General features: G+C 40.7%; 2 long non-coding RNA genes across 5 annotated transcripts in view; one reads left to right on the forward strand and one right to left on the reverse strand.

The window, feature by feature from the left end:
• Positions 1-22,078, forward strand: part of LOC120100692 (uncharacterized) — a 31,678-nt gene that overhangs the window by 5,676 nt on the left and 3,924 nt on the right. Inside the window, exons 2-4 of one of the 3 annotated variants that reach the window (XR_015670600.1) lie at positions 15,850-16,579; positions 18,050-18,183; positions 18,980-19,131. This is a non-coding gene — a long non-coding RNA (uncharacterized LOC120100692). Of the gene's footprint in view, positions 1-15,849; positions 17,742-18,049; positions 18,184-18,979; positions 19,132-22,078 lie in introns of those variants that run through there. The other 2 variants (XR_015670605.1, XR_015670602.1) reach the window with 2 other exon arrangements.
• On the reverse strand, positions 926-21,442 carry LOC103691443 (uncharacterized). 2 transcript variants are annotated; one of them, XR_015670595.1, is made up of 8 exons: positions 21,068-21,442; positions 6,147-6,307; positions 4,254-4,357; positions 3,400-3,556; positions 2,794-3,055; positions 2,528-2,672; positions 1,344-1,874; positions 927-1,142 (listed from the first exon to the last, which is right to left on the reverse strand). It is a non-coding gene; the product is annotated as an uncharacterized LOC103691443 (long non-coding RNA). The 2 variants fall into 2 exon arrangements; XR_015670599.1 differs by lacking the exon at positions 4,254-4,357 and having other exon boundaries at positions 926-1,142; positions 21,068-21,440.

Here is a 22,078-nt window from a genome sequence, read left to right on the forward strand (position 1 = left end):
ATCAGGATTCAATAGGATGGGACTCTTGTGGTATTCAATTTGAGCTGCTATGAACAGTCTCACAGGCTTGGGGGCTCCTTAAACTTAAATGTTTCCTATTAGTAACCTCCCCCAGCCCTCTGCCAAGGCAGTTATGATATTACAGGTATATAAGTCCCTTTTTTAACTTTACCCATTGCAGGACAAAACACCTTGACATGAGCGACTTCAATAAGAAACAGTTTACTTGGCCTGTAGCTCCATACCTTGGAAGCCATGGCAACAGGAGCTTGAACTATTTGGCTATGGTACATACGCAGTCAAGAAGCAGAAGGAGACGAATACTTGTACTCCTGTTGCTATCTCCTTTTTATTCAGCCCAGGACCCCAACCCACCGAAATGATGCCACCCATGTTAAAGTACATCTCCCTGTGCCATTTAACCTCACAGCCTGGCTAATATAATCTAGATAATCACCGCAGCTATTACCCAGAGGTTGTCTCATGAGTGGTTCTAGACCCTGTCACCCTGACAGTCAGTATTAATTATAACAATGGGTATAAAGAATGGTTTACAAAGCAAACATTTACTTATAATAAATTGTGAAGAAATTTATTTTAAATTAATTTTTGGTATATATTTTATTGCTGAAAATGAAAACAAAATTCCATCTAATGATATGGGTATGCTTTTTTATTTTGCCTAAATGATTAATTACCGGCTACATATTTGATACTGCAAGATGTAAAACATCTCCCAAAATGGTTTTTGGAGTTGATGGATATTTTGATTTTTAAATAGTCAAGGCTGAGGATGCTGTTTCATGTATAAAATGACAGAAGTGTGTGTTTAGAACCGTTTCAGAAGTCATTGGAAATTTGGCCCCATCCTAATCCCAGCTTTATTTAATTTTTTTAATAAAGTTCATCTCAGAAAAAATTTTTTTAAAGGTTTTATTTATAATTATGTTTATAAGTATGTATCCAGAAATAGGTTTCTGTACAAGAGCAGAGTGCCTTCATAGAGCAGAAGAAGGTTTCAACTTCCCCACAACTGGAGTCACAGACAGCTGTGAACCACCTGGCATGGGTGCTGGGAACTGAACTCCGGTATTCTGCAAGGACAGTATACATTTTTCATCCTCGAGGCATCTCTCCCGGGGCTGAAACAGCAAAAATTTAAAGCAAAGATTATTATTCAATATAATTGAAAGATAAACTAATGGGATATTTATATATAGGTAACATTTGAAAAATATTAAATCTTTGTTTCCTTAAACCACTATGCTTGTGTAGCTCCACAAAACTTTGTCTGCACATTAAAAATACTGCAGTTCATCCCCTACCAATATTTCCCATCTTACCCAGCACTTCAGGCCGTGTTTCTTCATGCTACATCGATGAGCCACATGACCAAGAACTGGTCTTGTTGTCTGAACCAAGGCTGTGGCGAAGGCTGTCAACGGTGTTGAGAGTTATCAAAACATTCCTGATTTGTCATACATGTGCTGGACAATTACATTTTGCTGTCGCATGGTCGGGGACCTTGGACTGTTGCAGTTTCTGTGGCTCTCCCTATATTCATTTATGCGCTATGGAATTGTGACCCATAGTGAAGATACTGTTGTTGCAACACTTATTCCTCACAGTTCAAGCAGGCAAGGAGCTAAAGATCGAGGTATTGCTCAACTTATTCCTGGTGAGATCTACTTCTAGATCAAGCAAGTGCCTTTTCACCATGTGTGCACTCACATGTTGGAGACATACACTCTCTCCTCCTTTGTAAGTAAACGTTCTAACTCCAGGACTGGTGCTCCATTTCCACTGCTCTGTCTGACTTCATCGTTTCTTGGTAGTACCACTGCCATTGCGCATCAGGACTTTGACCCCTGAATCTTGGGGAGACACAACATTCAGTTCTTCATTCTACCTTACAGATACCAAACAGCATTTCGGCTAAACATTACAAATGTTCAAGGGCAGTACATTTTGGAGTAAGATCTCAAGGCCAGTGAGTCAGTGTCCTCTAGTAGGGGCCAGTGCTCTAGCTGTGTTGAAGCCCAATATTCTTCATGATCTGGGATTGAATGGACCAGCATACTCAAGCACTCCCATCTGAGCTATGGGCGTTTTTGCATAGAAAAGGCCCTTTGTAGTCCCAGCATGACTGTGCATTTCAACGTACTTTTGTTGTATTCTGTGACAGTTATAATTTGCACCTGGGAGGATAACTCACTTGGTGAAATGCTTGCCACTCAAACATGAAAACCTGAGTTCACACCTCTTGTACCCATACAAAGTCATACATAGTAGTACATGCCTGTAATCTTAGCACTGGGGAGGCAAAGATAGGAAAATTCTTGTTGCTTGCTTATTGATAATCTAGCTGAATCCTTGAACTCCAGTTGTCTTATAGACCCTTCCTCAGAAGGTAAGAACTGATATCAACCTCTGACCTCTAAACACATGCGTACATATTTTCACATTTAAAGAAACATGTGCACATATGAATATGCGTGTGCATGTGCACGTGCACACAAGTACATACCTGCAGTTACATTCTTTTAAATTCTGCATTGTTTCACAGTTTATTTTATAATGGGAGTTCTGTCTTCAAACTGTAATCCTCTTTCTCTCAGTTGAAGAAATGGGAAACCTCTGAGGTAGAATATTCTAAATACACCACGAAGTTCCTGAAAGAGGAGAAGTGGGATTTAATCTCAGATCGTCTTGTCTCTGTTTACTCACAACACAGTCTGGTTATCCACATGGCCACAGAGAACTGTCCTGTATTCTCCTGTCTGAGTTACTTACTGCAGTAAGCATCTGTTGGGATTGGACCATCTTTTCCCATGTAACTCCATACTAGAGAGCTCTGTGGATTACAAGCTCCATTATTTATTCTTCTCTTCTGGAACAAAGATGTTAAGGAGCTATTTCTGTCTGTGTTGGTGCCTCTGGAGGCCTTCTGGTAACAGGACATCTAAGAGGCAAAATTTTCTGGAAGGCTGCAGTGCAAAGCCATTTTTACTGATATAAGCAGGGTCCTGAGAACCACAGATAGCTCATGCATTTTCTAAAAAACAAAAACAAAGGTGTTTTATGCCAGAGATAAAACTGAATTCTTCTTCTGTAAAAGATACGCTCATGTGTTTAACAAAAAAAGCAGCACAGTGAGTACTAGAGACCAACAAAACAAAATCAGAGTAATCGGGAAAATATACTCCGCCATGAGTCATGCCAAATTCCAAAACAAACTTTCTGCAAAGGCCATTAGACACAGAACCCATGTGATGCTGTGTCCCTCATAGGTTTAAGATAATATAAAGTAAATAAATAGAAGTGGATTTGTGTTCTTGTTAAAACATGGTAAATATATGCATACACATACACACAAGCAAATATTGTTTTTAAAAATACCTTTAAGATGACGTATTTTTTTTCCTGGATTGGGTGACGTCTTTAGTCCGTAAATATTTCTGCAATTTGTCAGTGAGCCTCAGAACCCTAGAACCCCCAAAGGCAGTCAACTCAGATTCAAAACGCAAGGAGATTTATCCACCACGAATCTCTCCATCTATTTTTAACAGAAATAAAATATTTACTTTCAAAACAACTGGTCACCATGATGACAAACTGCCTGCTAATAAGTCCTTCATCTTCCTGAATGGGAATCATGACAGACTAGAAAGGGGTTCTCAACCCAGAAGCTATCTTCTCTATGTTCCAAGAAGGAAGAGAGGGATGGTGATGGTGAAAGAAGTGGTGGTGGTGATGATGGTGGTGGTCATGGTGGTAGTGGTGGTGGTGGTAGTGGTGATGGTGGTGGTGGTGGTGGTGGTCATGGTGGTAGTGGTGGTGGTGGTGGTAGTGGTGATGGTGGTCATGGTAGTGGTGGTGGTGGTGGTGGTGGTGGTCATGATGGTGGTGGTGGTGGTAGTGGTCATGGTGATGGTGATGGTGATGGTGATGGTGATGGTGATGAGGAGGAGAGGGAGGAGAAGGAAGAATGCATTGTTTAGACGTCATGCAGAGTTTCTCAAGCTCAAAGCTCCCTTTACATTAGTGTTTCTGTATGGATGGCGTGATGCCTCATCTTTTGTAATCACATTCTCTGGCCCTGCTTCCTTGGGGCCAAAGCACAAGAAATCGGAACCAACAGCAACAAACCCCAAATGTTCTTCAGTTGATTCCAATAAAAATACCATAACTATGGAACATTGAATTCACTCAGTAACCCTGACATTCAACACACACGAAAGATTATTTCATACCTAGTGTGACATAAAGTGAAAACTTGCAGAGAAATCATCTCAGAAGGCTTGACACTGTGATGCCAAGAATGACACTCTTCCTTGGAAACACGCTCATCTGTAATCTTGGGGGAGAAGGGAAGAAATTCCGGACCATCATAGCTAAAACGCCCACTGTAGCTTTTGCAACTATGATATAAAATGTTTGGACAGAAAGCTAAGCCCCACAAAACGCCAATGTTCTCTGAAGATCTGATTTTCTCTATATGCATTCTACTAGTCTGCCAAAGCCAATCATATTTCCTTTCTTCACAGAAACTCAAATAATTTTATGTGAAATAAGCTTCTTAATATGATTTTCCTATGAGCAAAACAAAATGATTTGTTTGAGGTTCAAAAATCCACAGTGGTAGGAAACAGGAATTCAATTATGTTGTTTTTGGCTTTGCAGTCTCGACTTAAGCTGGATGGCACATCACACAGAATGTTATCTATCCATTCCACTTGGCACTGACCTTAGAAACTGGAGATGTCACCAGAACGCTGTGGCATATATAGGTATATCTTGTTTTCAGCAAACCCAGAATTGCTAGGAAATTCATATTTTCAAATTAAAGAGCCTTCTCTTTAACACCCACCAGCTTTGCTACTTGACAAGTCTGAATTTTCATAAATTGGATTTATTTAAAATTGTGTGTGCATTTATGAGTAAACAAGACAATCACAGTCAGTAAAGCCACAGAATTCCTCGGAGGTATCTCTTGTTTGGCAGCCAGTGCTGCCCACGAAGATCTGTCATTAGCACCGACTGGGACCATGTCAATGGGTGGAATAGCATCCTAAAAGTACCTAATTCTTGAGCTCTTCTTATCGATGAGTAGTTCCTAAATGTAACTGTGTGGAAGCTGGGCAGGGTTAGTAAGTAAATTTTTAAAGTTTCATTTTATTTTATTTGTGATTGACAACTTTCATCTTCTTATAGAGTGTGATATAATGTGGTGGTACATGCATGCACGGCGTAATGATTAAATAAGGCTAGTTAACATAACTGTCATCTCACATACTTATGGGATTTTTTTTTGTTTTGTACATTTTGTTTTTGTTTTTGTAGTAAAAACACCTAAAATCTCTTTCAGAACCCTTGACATATACATTTTAACTAGTCATTAAACGGTACAGTAAAATACTATAGCTGATTCTTTCTAATAGACCATTATTATTATTATTATTATTATTATTATTGCTTTAATGGTATCTTTCCTTTGTCATGATCCTGCCACCAATAACCATCACTTTACTCTCTATTTCTGTAATTATGCCTACTGTAGATACCATGGAGAAGTGAGAGCACACAGTATTTGTCTTTCTGTGCCTGGCTTATTACATAGAATAATGTCATCTGGATCGATATCTCCAGTTGTTGCAAGTGGCAGAATTTCCTTCTATTTTTAAGAACTGAATAGCACCTCATTGTGCATATATGCCTGTGCTTTGTTTGTCTAATCCATTCATCTATTGATGGACGCTGAGTGATTTCACATCTTGGCTATGGTGAACAATGCTACAATGAGAGAAGGAGTATGCACTGATACACTGGTTTCATTTCCTTCGGAAGCACACCCAGAAGGAGTATTGCTGTGTCCCAGAGAGGTTTATTTTAAGACACTGCCTCACGATGTACCAGAGGGTGTCTTGAACTTGCTACGTAAGACAGACTGGCCTTGGACTTGTGGCCCTCCTCCCTCTGTCTCTCAAGTGCTGGAATTTCAGGCATACATTCCAAACTCAGTTTTGGTAATTCTATTTTAATTTTTTTTGAGAAATCACCATATTTTGCACACTGACCACATTAATTTCCATTCACCAAAATAAGATACAAGGGTTCCCTTTCATCACTTTCTCACAAATACTTACCTTCCATCTTGAAATCTTGAGAAGATTCACTATTGGATGCTCAGTGGCCTAGAGTGTGCTTTGCTTTTACAGAGGACTCTAGTTCAGTTCCTAGTCCTCACATGGGGCATCTCATAACTTCTCCAGGAGATCCAGCATCCTTTTCTGACTTCCATAGGTACCTGTACAAACATTCACAGGTACTCACTCACCATAGACTAGTGTGGCTCGCAGACCTCATCAGAGAAGTCCCTATGTGCAGCAGATGGTGCTTACCCCAGAAACTCACAGCTGATGAAAACTCAGAAAATAAGTGTTCCAGGAGTGTTCAGATACAAATGGAATATCTATATCACAACCCCTCACAAGGTTGGGGGATCATTTCAGAAGAGGGGGGGTAAAATATTGTAAGAGTCAGAGCAAGGCTGGGATGGTATCTTCTGGACATTGTCTACTCCATTCATGAGCTTGCATCTATGTCTGCCTGCATGAGAACAAGCAACTTACTATTTATCATGGAGGGGAAGGGGATCATAAATTTCCATGCCTTACTGAGGACCTATTGGCAGTTAATGGCTTCTAGGGGACGGAAGAGTCAATTTGAAAAATATGGTCCTTAGTGGGTCAGACAAACTCCAGTGGAAGGCCCCAAGCCCATGAGTATAGAGGGAACACAAATTGGGCTACGTAGATTTTTTTTTATGTAAACAAAGCATGTGGTAGGGAGAGTGTCCAGAGGTGAGGAGTGTGTCTGAGAGGAAGAAGGGATGACAATGATTAAAACACATTGTAAGACATCCTAAAAGGAAAGCTAACTGGACGTGATGGCACACTAATCGCAGCATTCAGGGTAGAGAAGGCTGATTTTTGAGATTTCAAGGCCAGATCGCTCTACATGGTAAGGTCTAGGCCAAAACAGAGCTACATTTTAAGACCCTCTCGCAGGTGGTAATGATAATGGTGGTGATGATTACAAATATTTCCCATTTGTCAATTAAAGAAAAAATAAACTAAAGGTGCTTTCAGATAAAAGCAACAGAACATTGAAGCAAAATACCTTCAATGACAGAAATTTATTAACTTGAATAACAATAAATCTCATCACTGTACAAAGAGATTTGGTTGTCTTCCACGGTCAAGAGTTTGGCTGAGTTTAATAAAAGAATATGTTTTTTAAAAAAGTTGTACAAGAGTAGTTGAGAGAATGTCAAAAGGGAGAGTTAGAAAGCATCAAAACAAGAAGTGCGTTTCTAGTACCTCTTTTTCACCCACTTCTACTCCCAGTTTAGTACAAGGACCCACTTCTGTCCATCAAAGACGTATCTTTGAAATAAAGGAAATCCAGGGTAAGTGTCTCTTATGAACATAATGTTCTCGTTTCAGAAATGCTATTTAGATAAGCCTGAAAACAACTAAAAGAGTCTTTTCTACTAGATGAGAATGTTTCATTTTTTAAAATTTATTTCAAATAGTTTTATTTACTGCCACCAAATGTTCTTTGAATATTTGTCCTTAATGACTTGTTGGTCATCCCATAAGGGTCCTCATTCTTCACCAAACTCCATCAAGAAAGTCATCCATGGTGTCTTTAGACTGTCCACAGTTGTAGCCAGTCAGTACCCTCCCAGAGTTCAGATAGGAATGCTCAAGTCAGGACCCCTTTGGGAAGAGTGTCCCCTCTGACCCTACGATGATTGCCATGGTGAGTCATGCCATTTTGCAACTTAGGATAAAGGAATATGGACTTGAATTTTTGAAACTCTCTCTTTTTACCTAGCTTATGAACACAAAACTTTTTCATTCTGCAGAATACTGACAAGGTTTCTACACCCAGTTAAGGCAGGCCTCACTGAATGCTCTACTTCATAGTCAACGGGGCTGGAGTCCTAATCCCACTCACTCATAGCGCAGTAGAGGTCAAGTAGCCTGCCCGTGTAGATCAGACATCTCCAAACCTCGGGGCTCATTCCCTTGCCTAGATGTAATAATGCTTTTGTCCCAAAAATAATGTAAACTCTCTAACTTAATTCATTCACATTCTATCTTTGAATACTATCATTCTCAGAAGCAAAAGTTGGTTCTTTGAGAAAATCAACAAGATAGATAAACCCTTAGCCAGACTAACGAGAGGACACAGAGAGTGCGTCCAAATTAACAAAATCAGAAATGAAAAGGGAGACATAACTACAGATTCAGAGGAAATTCAAAAAATCATCAGATCTTACTATAAAAACCTATATTCAACAAAACTTGAAAATCTTCAGGAAATGGACAATTTCCTAGACAGATACCAGGTATCGAAGTTAAATCAGGAACAGATAAACCAGTTAAACAACCCCATAACTCCTAAGGAAATAGAAGCAGTCATTAAAGGTCTCCCAACCAAAAAGAGCCCAGGTCCAGACGGGTTTAGTGCAGAATTCTATCAAACCTTCATAGAAGACCTCATACCAATATTATCCAAACTATTCCACAAAATTGAAACAGATGGAGCCCTACCGAATTCCTTCTACGAAGCCACAATTACTCTTATACCTAAACCACACAAAGACCCAACAAAGAAAGAGAACTTCAGACCAATTTTCCTTATGAATATCGACGCAAAAATACTCAATAAAATTCTGGCAAACCGAATTCAAGAGCACATCAAAACAATCATCCACCATGATCAAGTAGGCTTCATCCCAGGCATGCAGGGATGGTTTAATATACGAAAAACCATCAACGTGATCCATTATATAAACAAACTGAAAGAACAGAACCACATGATCATTTCATTAGATGCTGAGAAAGCATTTGACAAAATTCAACACCCCTTCATGATAAAAGTCCTGGAAAGAATAGGAATTCAAGGCCATACCTAAACATAGTAAAAGCCATATACAGCAAACCAGTTGCTAACATTAAACTAAATGGAGAGAAACTTGAAGCAATCCCACTAAAATCAGGGACTAGAAAGGCTGCCCACTCTCTCCCTACTTATTCAATATAGTTCTTGAAGTTCTAGCCAGAGCAATCAGACAACAAAAGGAGATCAAGGGGATACAGATCAGAAAAGAAGAGGTCAAAATATCACTATTTGCAGATGACATGATAGTATATTTAAGTGATCCCAAAAGTTCCACCAGGGAACTACTAAAGCTGATAAACAACTTCAGCAAAGTGGCTGGGTATAAAATTAACTCAAATAAATCAGTTGCCTTCCTCTATACAAAAGAGAAACAAGTCGAGAAAGAAATTAGGGAAACGACACCCTTCATAATAGACCCAAATAATATAAAGTACCTCGGTGTGACTTTAACCAAGCAAGTAAAAGATCTGTACAATAAGAACTTCAAGACACTGAGGAAAGAAATTGAAGAAGACCTCAGAAGATGGAAAGATCTCCCATGCTCATGGTTTGGCAGGATTAATATAGTAAAAATGGCCATTTTACCAAAAGCAATCTACAGATTCAATGCAATCCCCATCAAAATACCAATCCAATTCTTCAAAGAGTTAGACAGAACAATTTGCAAATTCATCTGGAATAACAAAAAACCCAGGATAGCTAAAGCTATCCTCAACAATAAAAGGACTTCAGGGGAAATCACTATCCCTGAACTCAAGCAGTATTACAGAGCAATAGTGATAAAAACTGCATGGTATTGGTACAGAGACAGACAGATAGACCAATGAAATAGAATTGAAGACCCAGAAATGAACCCACACACCTATGGTCACTTGATTTTTGACAAAGGAGCCAAAACCATCCAATGGAAAAAAGATAGCATTTTCAGCAAATGGTGCTGGTTCAACTGGAGGGCAACATGTAGAAGAATGCAGATCGATCCATCCTTATCACCCTGTACAAAGCTTAAGTCCAAGTGGATGAAGGACCTCCACATCAAACCAGACACACTCAAACTAATAGAAGAAAAACTAGGGAAGCATCTGGAACACATGGGCACTGGAAAAAATTTCCTGAACAAAACACCAATGGCTTATGCTCTAAGATCAAGAATAGACAAATGGGATCTCATAAAACTGCAAAGCTTCTGTAAGGCAAAGGATACTGTGGTTAGGACAAAACGGCAACCAACAGATTGGGAAAAGATCTTTACCAATCCTACAACAGATAGAGGCCTTATTTCCAAAATATACAAAGAACTCAAGAAGTTAGACCGCAGGGAAACAAATAACCCTATTAAAAAATGGGGTTCAGAGCTAAACAAAGAATTCACAGCTGAGGAATGCCGAATGGCTGAGAAACACCTAAAGAAATGTTCAACATCTTTAGTCATAAGGGAAATGCAAATCAAAACAACCCTGAGATTTCACCTCACACCAGTGAGAATGGCTAAGATCAAAAACTCAGGTGACAGCAGATGCTGGCGAGGATGTGGAGAAAGAGGAACACTCCTCCATTGTTGGTGGGATTGCAGACTGGTAAAACCATTCTGGAAATCAGTCTGGAGGTTCCTCAGAAAATTGGACATTGAACTGCCTGAGGATCCAGCTATACCTCTCTTGGGCATATACCCAAAAGATGCGTCAACATATAAAAGAGACACGTGCTCCACTATGTTCATCGCAGCCTTATTTATAATAGCCAGAAACTGGAAAGAACCCAGATGCCCTTCAACAGAGGAATGGATACAGAAAATGTGGTACATCTACACAATGGAATATTACTCAGCTATCAAAAACAACGAGTTTATGAAATTCGTAGGCAAATGGTTGGAACTGGAAAATATCATCCTGAGTGAGCTAACCCAATCACAGAAAGACATACATGGTATGCACTCATTGATAAGTGGCTATTAGCCCAAATGCTTGAGTTACCCTAGATGCCTAGAACAAATGAAACTCAAGACGGATGATCAAAATGTGAATGCTTCACTCCTTCTTTAAAAGGGGAACAAGAATACCTTTGGCAGGGAAGAGAGAGGCAAAGATTAAAACAGAGACTGAAGGAACACCCATTCAGAGCCTGCCCCACATGTGGCCCATACATATACAGCCACCCATTTAGACAAGATGGATGAAGCAAAGAAGTGCAGACCGACAGGAGCCGGATGTAGATCGCTCCTGAGAGACACAGCCAGAATACAGCAAATACAGAGGCGAATGCCAGCAGCAAACCACTGAACTGAGAATAGGTCCCCCGTTGAAGGAATCAGAGAAAGAACTGGAAGAGCTTGAAGGGGCTCGAGACCCCAAAAGTACAACAATGCCAAGCAACCAGAGCTTCCAGGGACTAAGCCACTACCTAAAGACTATGCATGGACTGACCCTGGACTCTGACCTCATAGGTAGCAATGAATATCCTAGTAAGAGCACCAGTGGAAGGGGAAGCCCTGGGTCCTGCTAAGACTGAACCCCCAGTGAACTAGACTATGGGGGGAGGGCGGCAATGGGGGGAGGGTTGGGAGGGGAACACCCATAAGGAAGGGGAGGGGGGAGGGGGATGTTTGTCCGGAAACCGGGAAAGGGAATAACACTTGAAATGTATATAAGAAATACTCAAGTTAATAAAAAAAAAAGAAAAAAAGAATACTATCATTCTCAAGTGGGTTTTACTGAAAGAAAAATTACATACAGTCTTTGGAAGCAAAATGACATGGGCCGGGAAACAAGAGACGGGGATTTTGGTCCCCAGACAGAGCCAAATGCTTATCTCTCCCCATTCCCTAACTTCAGTTCTTGGTAGGCTTTAAGTAGTGGAAGGATTCATGTAAAGGAAAGAGATGGTTAAAAGATATCTTGGAAATATATGGATATACAGATCCATATTTAGTATTTAGTGAGCACTCGTCGTGTGCCAATTGATGTATGTATGTTCTCATGTAAACCTTTTTAGAAAGGGACAGTTTCTGTTATTGTGTCACCATTGTATTTAATTTCATCATAGACATTCACTGTGCATCATTCAGTGTTACATAACAATGTTTTTATTGATACATTTGCTTTAATGTTCATTTAATTGTGCATAGCACTGGGTTGTATGGGGCACTCTCACACAAGTATACATTTCATAATGAGCAAACTCTTCCCATACACCAGTACCCTCCTCCCCTCCCATTAGATCCCTTTGTTCCTCTCAACCGTTCTCCTTCTACTCTCATGTTACAAATCATCCATGGTTTTATGCATTTATAAACATTTAGCCATAGCAAATTATATGTATATGTGTATGTGTGTATCTGAGACTAGTTTAATTCGCTTAATATGGTTATCTACCTTTGCATCAATTTTCCTATGAGCAATATAACTTCATTTTTCTTATAGCTGAAAATACAATGTTGTGTGTATATATAAAGAAAATTATATGTGTATATTTTATACACACACACTTTTCATTCCTATGCTATTAGCCAGATTTGTTCCATAACTTAGCTATACTTGCTAGTACCACAGAAAACATTGACTTGAAGGTATCTGGTGTGTTGACTTGTAGTCCTTTGGGTATAGACCCAAGAGTGGTGTAGCTGAGTCACACTGTAGATCTATTTCTCTTTTATTTCTATACTAATGGTCTCATGGCTAGACTAGTTGACATTCGCACCAGCTCCTTTTGTCTACAACCTCACCAACACTTGTTGCTTCTCCCGATATGACTGACAAAATCTCAACATGGTATTGATCTGAATCCTTATTATTACTCAACATGTTTGCTCGCCATTTGTGTTTCCTCTTTTCAGTACACTGTGTTCATCCCACTGGCCTGTTTGTGGACTGACTTGTTTGGTCTTTTACTATTACTGTTTTGAGTTCCTATGTATTCTAGACATTAATCTTTTGTCAGATGCACACTCACAAACATTTTCATTGTAATTTTTTTCTGTAGATGAAAATCAAAGGAATAGAAACAAAACATGGATGCATAGCGTGCAGCCGGGCTCTGAGATAAAGATAAGAAAGGTGATCAGTGAACTTTACCTAGTCTGCTCATGCACACTTGTTAGTCTTTTCCTCTTCACTTTCTTCAATTGGAACAGCTTTGAACTTGGTCAGACTGGGCATCCCTCAAGCTGTTCTTAATTATGTGGCATAGCACATTCTGTTTTCTTCTGGGGTTGGGGGCTCGCCTTCATGCTTTGTAAATACAATATACACAGGATTCCATTCACTCAAGAGCTCTTTCCCAGCCTGTTGTGAACTGTGGGCCTAGTGGTAGTGATTTAGTAAGGTGTCCATGCCAAGGGAGGAGGGGCAGGGAATAGGCACAGAACCATTTTACTTCGTATCTCAGGCCTCCAGTTATAGAAAATGATTGCTAATTAAGCCTTCCATATGTGATCTTGTTGCACTTCTCTGTTGTGGTAAAAATTATAACGGAATGTTTTCTCTCAGTTCCCACGAGCCGGATCCGCTCGCTCAGGCTGCTACTCTGCTACGCGGTACGCAAGCCGCCCTCTCCCAGCTGTCTTCCTTTTAGCCACCCTCTCCTCTAGGTCCCCTAGATGGTAGTTACCATTCCCCACCCCACACACACACACACAGACAGACACAGACACAGACACATCTCGTTTTGTGGGCCCTGTGCGTTCACAGAACCGGATCCGCATGCTCCAAGTGCCTCTCAGCCATTTCTTTCACACACTGTCCTCTTTAGCCCAGTGAAATCAAAGTTCCAGAAACTTGTTATTTAGCAATTAGATTTACATGTTAAATTCTCAGTCCACAATTCATCCCCACAATAAATTCACTGCCAATTGATGATGCTATAAACCCCTCATCTAGACACGCTAAAATCAATCTAATTCACCTAAATCTGAACCATCCTTCTCTGTAGATTCCATCATGACCTCCCACTCCTCCTCCTCCTCCTCCTCCTCCTCCTCCTCCTCGCACTCCTCTTCCTCCTCCCCGCCCCCCTGTCTCCTAGATTTTTCCCCCACCTACCCTTCCTTCTCAACCAATGATAGGCTTTGCCTTATCCTGGACCTGCCTCGCTGCCTAATGACATCATCCTACCCTTCTCCATACGGATTTGGGTCACAACTCCATGTATTCTGATGGGGTATGGGATGTACTGAAAACCTCCACAGCAGGAGTCTTGAACCTGTGAACCAGAAATGACATGATCTACTCAGTAGTGTTAGCATTTTCAGGTAACCACACATTCAAGGACACCATTTTTCAAGATGGTCTGCTAGAGCAGTAACGTGGGAAGAGATGAGTCCAAACAGGGCTGGACACAATGGAATCAGGTTACAGCCTATGAATTCTTAACCAGTCTATGAAGATGTCAATTTAAGGCTTGTGAGTAAACACTGAAGAACCTTCATGGGAATTTCAAAGTAATTTTTATGCTTATTAATTTCCTAAGACATTTCTAAGAAGTTTTTGTTTTCTACATTTACTTCCTAGTTCTTGGTGTGCCTGGCCATTTTTTTGGGGGGACAGCGTGAATTTTTCACTGTTGCATGCTGGATCTTGCTATAGTCTTTTCTGTGATGGTGGGCACTGAGTTACACTCTGAGGGATTAGGTTGATGACCAAGAGATGTGCTTTGCCTCAAGTTAGGAAGCTGAGATGGTACTAAGACTCAAATTATTTATTTCCCATGTGTCTTAGTCTTGTCGAGGATGTAACAAGAATAGCATAGGCCAGGAAATTGATCAGAAACAAATAATTCATTTATTACTGCTCTGGAGGCTGAAAAGTACAGCCTCAAGGCCCTTGGGTGTCCGGTTGTTGCTTTCTTGCTATGTGCTCATGTGGTAGGGAACGGAGGATACGCCCTCATCAGGCAGAAGAAATTAAAAAGAACAACCTGGAAACTAGTTCCCTCCAAGCCTCTTACAGTCCCTAATCTCTATCTTTGTCATTGAATTAAACATGAAGGCTTTACCTGTTACTACCATCACATTGAAGTGTAAGTCATGGCATTTGAGAATGTATGGAGAGACATGCATACTTGAGCTCTAGTCCCATCTCTCAAGGGTAGGGTTTGTGTCATGTACATTGTGACATACACAAAAAAATATTGTCAAACAAAAGGGTAGGAGGAGTTAAAATCACACAGATGACCAAAACTTGTGGTAGAATTCAAGCTTACTATGTGTGAGACCCTAGTTTCAATCTTCAGTGATAAAAGAAAATGTTTCACCAAATAAGATGGGTGTTACCCACAGATAGTTTGAGAGTCATTGTTCCTAAGAGGTTGGAGACAGGAAAAGGTCAAAGAGAGGGGGATATTGGTGAGCTTTCTGCCCAGGACTACAAATGACAGGCAATAGACTTCCAGAATCTAGATTCTTATAATATTTATGCCTTTCTGGTTTCTTATGTAGTTACCTATGGTGAATCACTGGCCAATGTCAGAGCACTGGTCCTCCTGGGGAGGGAGCAGAGCTCATTCTGGAGAGGCCAGTGTTATCCTGCAGTGAGTCCTGAGGACAGAACTCAGGGAAGTAGGGAGGAGGTGGTTTCTCCAGAGAGGAACAACACAGGGTAAGTGTGCTCTGTAGGGAAGAAGGACATTGTCAGCCCAGGATACATTGTTCAGCACGGAAACAAGTATACTATCAAACAGTATGTGTAACATCACTCATTTATTAGGGAAAGGCATATGTATTTCCTTTCTCTCTCTTTCTCTCCATATATATATATATATATATATATATATATATATATATATATATATATATATATATATATGTAATTTTCCAGAAGGATATTAGTACAGTGGGAACACTGGTGGTCTTACAAGTGTTTTTGCTTTCCGCTTTTGCAGGATTTTATGTCCTCTCTGGGGACATCTTCTGTAATGGAGCTCAAGCTAAGATTGGAGGATTCTAAAAACTTAAAAGAAGATTTGGCCCAGATTTAAGACACTAGCTCTAATTCTGCCCTGGGAGGTTGATACATCAATTAGTCTACATGCTGTCATTTCTCATCCTCTTCTGTTTGGAACGTCAAGAGATCTGACCATCCGTTTGCACATTACAAGATAATAACATTTACTGTTTATGTGATAGAGACACATCTCATTCACACTGGTCAGATAAGATTAGGAAGGGCAGTCTAGTAATTAAGGTCACTAGACTTTGCTGTTTAACAAATCCTTAAATCCAGCTCTAATCCCATTCACTCACTCCATGGACAGAAGGGATAACCACTGAAGCATAATGGTCCCTTCCACCCAGACACAAATGCTGTGGTGCTCCGTATTATTAACGCACTGCTACACTGCCCCTGCACTTAGACTCTGCTGGTGTGCACAGCCCTGGAGGAGATACCCACTGATGAGCTCTGAAGAGGTTATTCATGGGCCAATCATCATCACCAGAAGAGTACAGAATGTTCTGTGACAGGAGAATGTCTACCATGAAACAACACAATTAATCAAGACGGGACATGCATGCAGTGACCATGCAATAGGAGCAGCTGCTGTCATCTCCTCAGCTGGCCGCATGTCAACCTTGAGATGAGCCAATGCCCCGAGGGGCAGGTTGGCAACTCATGTGGGTATTCTAATCTCCAGTTGCCACACAGAACCAGCCTAGTTGCCTCACTTCAGGCCTAGCTCAGCTGGAAAGGGCAATTCTGTTATCTTTAGAATCTTCCACTGCAAACATTCTAGCACTTTCTGAACGGACAAAATATCCACAAATGTCTCAACTTCTTCCCTTCTTTTTCCAGTTCTGACAAGGGTTCTGAGGTGTGAACATTCCCAAAGACAATCTCAAGAGGCCAACCCCTTTATAAGTATTAGCCCAAGCCTCGTAAGCCTCTGTGACTTTTAAAACAATACCAAACGTCACGGAAATTGGTTCACCCCACGTGAACACTGTCAATGACCAGATTTGAAATACAACTCACCCAATATGGGGAAGAACACCGTCTTTGTGAGGAACAATAAAAATGGCAGGTAGCAATTGTTTATAAAAGATGAAGTGAATTAAGAGGCCTAATATTCATTTGGTATTAGACAACCAATTGGGGCTCTCCTCCCTGAGGAAGACTACTTCTGCTCTCAGCGTTCCATAGTTGCCTGCAGATCTTTGTGTAGGACTGAGGTCTTTCCCCATGGGCATCAGCATGTCTACTGTTGTTCACATTCAGCTCTTGTTTGGGTGATCATGTTGGTGAGACTTTATGGGTGTAGCTTCTGGTGGCCCTAAAAACATACATAGAAATAATGCTATAAGACCAACCAGGCTGGATTTATAGTTTTAGGGATATATGTGTATGTATAAAATACATATACAAATACACATACACATATACATATATGTAGCTATAATTAATGATAAGAGAGGCCATGAATTTGAAAGAGATTAAGAAGGGGCATATGGGAGGGTGTACTGGCTGGTTTTCTGTGTCAACTTGACACAAACTGGAGTTATCACAGAGAAAGGAGCCTCCCTTGAGGAAATGCCTCCATGAGATCCAGCTGTAAGGCATTTTCTCAATTAGTGATCAAGGGGGAAGGGCCCAGCCCATTGTGGGTGGTGCCGTTCCTGAGCTGGTGATCTTGGGTTCTATAAGAAAGCAAGCTGAGCAAGCCAGGGGAAGCAAGCCAGTGAGAAACATCCCTCCATGGCCTCTGCATCAGCTCCTGCTTCCTGACCTGCCTGAGTTCCAGTCCTGACTTCCTTTGGTGATGAACAGCAATGTGGAAGTGTAAGCTGAATAAATCCTTTCCTTCCCAACTTGCTTCGTGGTCGTGATGTTTGTGCAGGAATAGAAACCCTGACTAAGACAGAGGGTTTCGAGGGAGTAAGGAAGGCATGATGAGATTATATAATAATAAGTAATTATATATCTAAATATATAAATAATTATATATCTAAATATATAAATAATTATATCTATCTATATCTATCTATCTATCTATATATGTATATAGAAAAGAGGCACAATGTCAACATGAGGGAGAAAGTCGACATTCAGCTCTTGTTGGTCTGGTTTTCTTGTGTTTTCTCCTGTAGGTCTTTCTACATTTTCATGTGTTCTAGAATAGAACCATGCTGCTTCCTAGAAAGTAGGCCCAGTACCTGCTTTGCTTCGAGCTGTTCCCCGGCGGACTGAATCTTCTCTTTTGGTATCATCTCATCAGTACCAGGTATTTTCCTCCCTGTCTTCTATACCTTGGGATGAGACTTTTAAATTATTCAAATGTGCCTCATTTTTCTCAAACTAACATTTTTACATACACCTTAACTTTACCCATTCAGATGAAGAAAACTCTTTATCAAAGTAAGCAAAGTTAGAGACAAAATCAGAAAATAAAAACACAATGAAACAAAAAAAAATCATCCCCCTCCGCACCAAAAAGGAGAGAAGTCAGCACTGAGCAAGCTTTGCTTTTTTCCAAGCTCCGCAGGAAGGTTTAGAAAGAGGCAGCCTGGGCCAAGGGGTCACTTCCTTTGGGAAAACTGTTCCCTCTCTTTGCCCTGACACCAGGAAGGAAAAGTTAACAATTGGCATTCATACTATGCTCAGGGCTTTAGAAGAACTTTTGCACGTAGTAAAAAGGATACAAGGAGAAACCATGTCAGACTGATGCCCTGATGACAAAACCATCCCTTTCCCTACACCAAAGGTTGGGATACTGAAGGCAAGGGACAAGGGACCTCACATTTTCTGTCCATGCCAAACACTGTTCTTATCACCAGACATAAGACAGCAGGATGTACTTAGGTCTCACCATCTGTAGCCAAGGTAAGCAAACTACAGTCCACGAGTCACAACAGGACTATGGCTTGTTTCTACAGTTTTATGGGCACGCAGCCATTCTTGTTTGACTATATATGCTGCTTAAGTCTTCTTTCCCACTTCAATGCCCAAACTGAAGATCTATGTCAGAGACTACATGTTTCCTATAAAGCTTAAAATGTTTGCAACTTCTCCCTTTCCAGAAAACATTTGCTAACCTGGAGCAGAAGAACAGAACTCAAAGAGGGACATCTCAGCTTTCAACCACTAAGGCATGGTATGCCAGTGGCAGAAGACAGCACAAACAGAAGGATGAGAAGAGAGGAACTGAACTTTAATAAAAGGCATTGAACAGGTAGCCTGACTGTGGGGTCCTTACACTCTGTAAAGAGCACTGGTAAGCAAGTGACTTTCCTTTTACAGCGGTATCAGCAAAAGCCATAAAACAAAGGTGCAGAGCAGGCTCAGAGGGTAAAGTATTTAATGGTCAAGGGTAAGGATCTGAGTTTGGAGCTCTAGCACCCATGGTGAACTGAGACTTGTGTCATCTCATTGCTACCTGCATAAAAGGGATATAGGCATGCGTTTCTGGTGAGGTTGCATTGGTCAGTCGGTGAAACTTAAATGAGAAGCTTCAGGTACAGTAAGAAACTCTGTCTTGAAAATAAAGGAGAAAGCAATAGATCACTCTTCCCAATGCTGTGACCCTTTCGTACAGGTCCTCATGTTGTGGTGACCCCAACCACAAAATTCATTTTGTTGTTGCTCTATAACTAATTTTGCTACTGACCAGTGTCTTGGTTCCTAAGACGGTTGGAAATATGTGTTTTCCAATGGCTGTGACCCAAAGATTGAGAACTGTTGCAATAGAGGAAGATGCTCACTGTCATTATCTGACTTCCAAAAACATAAATATGGGCGAGATCACCAATATACATACATTTCTACAACACACACACACACACACACACACACACACACACCACTTACACACATTGAGCAAACAAGCCATTTAAAAATAGGCTATGGATGTTTCACTGACAAACTTGGCATTAAGTTTCATCACACAATTTTCACATTAAGTACACCATCAACATCCAGTATTTGAGGTCCCTCAGTGTGTTCAGATGTCATTTGTATTAACTTGCTATCCCCATTCTGGTTGGACAAGGAGGGGATGAGAGAGTATTTTCAACACGTCCTCTTCATTCTCTGCTTGATTTTGGTTTCAAATGTCTATTTTCACTGGGAGTTGGGAGGCAGAGGCAGGGGGATCTCTGTGTTTGATGCCAGTCAGTTCCAGGACAGACACGGCTACACAGATTAGTCCTGTTTTGAAAAATCAGAAAGAAAGAAAGAAAGAAAGAAAGAAAGAAAGAAAGAAAGAAAGAAAGAGAGAGAGAAACAAAGAAACAAAGAAACAAAGAAAGAAAAGGAGGGAAGAAAAGGAAGGAAGGAAGAGAAAGGGTAAATGTCTGCTTCTCCTTTATGATTTCTTAATATTATTACTAACCCAATTACCTAAAACAGACATTTTGATGTAAGAAATTGTCACGGAAGAAACTAACCACCCCTAGTTCTCACTGTCTCAGGATTATTTTCATTTTTCTACCCTCCATGGGCTTAAAGCAGTGCCAGGTGCATTTACAACAGTATGGGGTGAGATTTTGAAAATGGAGACAAGAAAAGCAGAGTGATGCTGGCTCAATTCAGACCAGGGGCAGAGACCGCAGGCAAAGTAACACGCACCCATGACCGCAATCTTTCTGAGAGGCTAACTACTGAATCAGCCCAAGAAGTGCTAGCTGATGAGCGACAGGGAAAAGGAATGACGATAGCCTTCTTGAGGAATTAGAATTCAGTTTCTGCTGTAGGTATCCCTGCATCTCAGTTACTCAGCCATGCTTCAGGTGGAGCGAAGGGACGAAGCAATCAGTAGGAAGGCAGAGAGAGGGCTGGTGTAGAAGCACTCCCACTCTGTTAATCTAATTTTGAGGCATGAAGCGTTCTTCAAAATCCAGGAAATGAATGTATTGTTCTTCTGTGTGAATTTTTACCCACCCCCTTTCCTCCAGAAGAGAGGAGAGGATAACATTATAAGGGATCAGAACTTAGTGAAAATGTTGCTTTTTTTTTTCCGGTGGGTTAGCGGTGACACTAGTGATCAGGGCACTTTAGGCAATTCAAGTTCCCACACATCCTATCTGCCCATGAGCAAAAGGATCGAGGTGGCGTTTATACCCTCTAACAGCTCCTGGGAGGATAGCTCTGACAACAAGCGCATTACTCACTGGTGATGTGAGAGCCAAGTTCATGGCTTCTAGCCAGGCACACTCTGTCACTGGACATCTCAGGGTCAGGGTAACCCACCGCTCTGAGAAACTTCTGCCAACTCAGCCTTGAGTCCTCCTGGCAGAGGAAAGAGTGAAGGCTGCTGATCCCAGCTGTCCTCAAGTCCAGTGTCCTTCACACTCTGGATGGCTGTGGCTTTAAAGTCAATTGTCCCAGCAGGCCGGTACACTCTCGCCAAGTCTCCACCGAGACCCTTGATCTGTGTTCCTTGTCTCCCTTTACCCCCTTGCTCACCCAGCAGGCACACCTGCTGAGGAGCGGGTGGACCACGGCCAAACCCATGGCTTCCTCTCTGACTCACATAACCGCAGTGTGTTTGCGTTTCATGCCCTCTGTATCTCTAATCGCACCATATGACGACGCTGCTTCTCATTTGTCTGCTCCTCGCTATGTAGATCTTTGTGGTTGCAGCACCCAATTCGTACCTGACAGAGGGAAAATAACCATCCAGGAGATCCTCATGACTAATCAGATCATGGGATTATTCCAAAAATGAAATAGTAAATGAGATATTAATTATAATTATTTAAATCAAACGAATTAAAATGAGATATTAATTTAAATATTAACCAAAAAACCAGAAAACATAGTACGTACTCATATGTATTTTTAATTTTATTCTTTTTAAGTTAAAAGTAGATGGTTTTTCATATAATCTAGTCTAAGTATGATTTCTTCTCCCCAATGCTCCACCCACTCAAATCTACACCCTTTTGTTCTCTCTATCTCATTAGAAAGCAAACAGGCCATCTAAAAACAATAATAAAATAAGAAAATTAATAAAACCAAGCAAACTAGCAGAAGACAAAAAAATTCAAGAAACAAGAGCATAAGAATTAATATAAACTGAGAGACTCACAGGTTAACACACACATAATTCCATAAAAACACAATACTAGAAACCGTAAAGTATATGCAAAAGACATGCAAAGGAATAATAAATGCAAAAA

This window comes from Rattus norvegicus, chromosome 2, assembly GCF_021556685.1.
Source record: "Rattus norvegicus strain SHRSP/BbbUtx chromosome 2, alternate assembly SHRSP_T2T, whole genome shotgun sequence".
Taxonomy (NCBI): Eukaryota; Metazoa; Chordata; class Mammalia; order Rodentia; family Muridae; genus Rattus; species Rattus norvegicus.